Consider the following 3,736-nt stretch of genomic DNA (forward strand, 5'->3'; position numbering starts at 1 on the left):
GCCTCCCTGTCTTCCCCTCTCCTGCCTCCCTGTCTTCCCCTCTCCTGCCCCCCTGTCTTCCCCTCTCCTGCCCCCCTGTCTTCCCCTCTCCTGCCCCCCTGTCTTCCCCTCTCCTGCCCCCCTGTCTTCCCCTCTCCTTCCTCCCTGTCTTCCCCTCTCCTGCCTCCCTGTCTTCCCCTCTCCTGCCCCCCTGTCTTCCCCTCTCCTTCCTCCCTGTCTTCCCCTCTCCTGCCCCCCTGTCTTCCCCCCTCCTGCCCCCCTGTCTTCCCCTCTCCTGCCCCCCTGTCTTCCCCTCTCCTGCCCCCCTGTCTTCCCCTCTCCTGCCTCCCTGTCTTCCCCTCTCCTGCCCCCCTGTCTTCCCCTCTCCTGCCCCCCTGTCTTCCCCTCTCCTGCCCCGCTGTCTTCCCCTCTCCTGGATCAAGAAGGCAATCTGGGAAATGTGTTTTGTTTTTTTACTTTGAATGTGAACCAACACTAACATGCTAACAAAGCAACTTCTTCTAAATGAATGTTAGAAGTTTGTCTTTTACAACTGAACACAGTTTCCATCTCACATCAGGTGTACATACTGTATGCAATGAAATGCAAATAAAGTATTGAGATTTTAGTTCTTACATTTTCTAGATGACCGCTAAGCAAATATAAATCTGTTTAGAAACTGTTTGTTTTGATTATATATGCCGTTTGTTATATACACTTTACATTAAAGCTGTTCAAAGAGGGTTAGAACAACTAGACTGAATTTGCCAGTGTCCAAATATACCCTGAAAACTTGACTAACAGCAAAGTCCAACTGACAGCAAAGTCCAACTGAGATTATTTATACCACTTCTCAACTGACTTTTACAAGCACCAGTTTGGTGTCAGTGTGATGCATTTTATTTTTACTACATGTCCTGGTTAGGATTGTTAAAACGTATTCAAAGCACATTTATGGTTGTATTTACACTTGATAATTACTTACACTTCTTTCACTGGTTTTATTTGCCACGTTCCTCAAGTGTGTGTCATGGTAGCTGTATACACTGTGATCTGCAGGTTATCCATGTTTTTCCACCATGGCGCTGGGCTGCCTGTGGCGCTGGGCTGCCTGTGTACACATCTTTATGGGGGAGTTGTGGACAGGAGCAGTTATATGATTTGTACTAACTCTCAGAGGTAATAACCGTCTTGTAAACAAGAAAAGTTGAGCCCTTTTAAACTTTAGCTTTGACAATTCATTGTTTTCTTACGCTGATGTTTGTAAATGTTTACTTTAAACCTTAATTTCTTACTTGCCACGATTTAAATCCCAAAAAATTTTGGATGGAGAAAGATGGTGCTTATGAACGTGTGTATTTCATAATGAAGATTATTTTTGTTCTTTTCATTCTCTCAGGTACTTGGTGAAAAGTTTACTTTTATCTATCTGTCCAATCAAGTTTGTTTTGAATCATCCGTCCTTCTGTAAAGTACCGTTATTTTATCTCCTTTTAAAATGATGTACACAGTTTTTAAATCGCATGATCATTTGTAGTTTGCTTAATCATCGCAAGCTGTTTGAAGAGTATTTGATGTTGCTGAATATATGATTCATGATTCTTTTTCATACACTGCACTATTAAAAAAAAATGTGGAGATGTCTCGCAACACCACTTAATTTGTGCTTTTCAAGTAGATTTTAAGACAGCTCTTGAACCCAAAATTATAAAAGTGTTTTTAAATTGTTAAAATACTACTCTTACCCATATAAAGCAACCAATGGTTGTCTCACCAACCAATCTGAGGACATGAACTAAATGCTGCCTAAGTGTTAAGTTCCATTGATTGAGCATGTCAAGACCTTGTCCCTTTATTAAACTGTAATTCTATATATTAACCCTTGTGTTATCTTCGGGTCATTCTGACCCATCAGTCATTGTGACCCACCGTCGTATTGCGACAAATTTACCGCATACAAAAACAAAGTGAAGCATTTTCTTTTAACCGTTGGGCTGTCTCAGACCCCCCACATTGCAAAGGTTAAAAGAAAATTATTTTTATTTGTTTTTGTATTGGGTAAAATTGGGTAAACACAACGATGGTTCGTTATGAACCTTTGGGTCATGTGACCCGAAGGCAGCACGAGGGTTAAGTCTGTCAATTTTAAGATGAATGTCTATGCCCCGTTTTCTAAATTGCCTCTTTTTTTAAACGTATACTTCCACACCCACTCCACACACACATACTCACAGTACACCCAATTAACAATGGATGCCGATTTTTCTTCAGTTACTTAGCATCTTGTTATTGCCACATTCGGTGGACGGTTGTATCGAGATACTTGAAATCGGAACAAAATGATAGATCATTAGTGCTTGATAACGTAATGGGATAAAGAGATGAGGGCTATAATAAATAAGATAAACAAACAAAATTGATTTAACTAACATCCCCTGTGAGAGTGGGCACCTGTACGCTTTTCTTCATGTAGATTATCAAACAAGCCTTTCAGGGCAGCCCGACCGCCATCATGCATTTCTACCAATCAGTGGTCTAATCACACAGATCAAAACATATTGATGGTGTTATTCTCTCAGTGTAAATATTTCAACGTTAATGAGCTTCATTAAAGTGAAATCAGATGCGATATAGATGGCATTATTCGTTGCACGTCGTGTTCTGTGCAAATGTTCAGTCCCTGACTTTGATCAATGTGGCAGGATCTGTTTCAACTCATTTCCTCCTCGGCCTGAGTCCATTGTTAGTGTTAAAGGATACAGGCTGGGTGATACAGCCTTATCAGAGACGTCTGCTTAACCCTTGTGTTATCTTCGGGTCATTCTGACCCATCAGTCATTGTGACCCACCGTCGTATTGCGACAGATTTACCGCATACAAAGACAAAGTGAAGCATTTTCTTTTAACCGTTGGGCTGTCTCAGACCCCCCACATTGCAAAGGTTAAAAGAAAATTATTTTAATTTGTTTTTGTATTGGGTAAAATTGGGTAAACACAACGATGGTTCGTTATGAACCTTTGGGTCATGTGACCCGAAGGCAGCACGAGGGTTAAAGTACAGACATCTCTGAATCATTTCAAAGCAACTTCCTTCATTCGAACTCTTCAACTTCCTCCCCCCTTTTGCTCAGTTCAGCTTTATCTTGGTTTTACATTTGACATCACGGTATTGAGTTTGTGTCCTGCTTCATTTAGGTTTTGATTAGAAATGAGTCCTGGTCTTTATATCAAGCTTTTAATCAATCATTTGGAACATTTAGATGTACTTGACACTGGTGACCAGTAAGTGGAACACTGGTTCAGATCAGTGTGTAATGTCATTATTGGTGGGATTTATTATTCCCTAACAAGAGAATTAAGGCTCACATATATGTTTCTTACTACCATGAAATGCTTGGTTTTGGTTTTGAACTTTACTAGGTAAAGATGAGTTGAGTAACCTCTCCAAGAATTTCTTCCCAGAAGGTCTTATCACTCTGATTGTTGATAAAGCTCTGCAAAGATATGCGCCTGTATGAACTAACATGATACCAGATAAAACTGGTTATTCTACTCTCTCCTTTCTCTCTATCTCCCCCTAACTCTGTCTCTCCCTATCTCTCCTCTCTCTATTTCCCTCTTTCTCTACATATCTCTCCTCTCTCTCTCTCCCCCCTCTCTCTCTTTCTCTCCCTCTCTCTCCCTCTCTCTCTCTCTCTCTCTTTCTCTCTCTCCTCTCTCTCAGCTCTGACGATTAATGTTTAACTGGCCTATCCTT

This window comes from Osmerus eperlanus, chromosome 3 (assembly GCF_963692335.1).
Source record: "Osmerus eperlanus chromosome 3, fOsmEpe2.1, whole genome shotgun sequence".
NCBI classification, from domain to species: Eukaryota; Metazoa; Chordata; class Actinopteri; order Osmeriformes; family Osmeridae; genus Osmerus; species Osmerus eperlanus.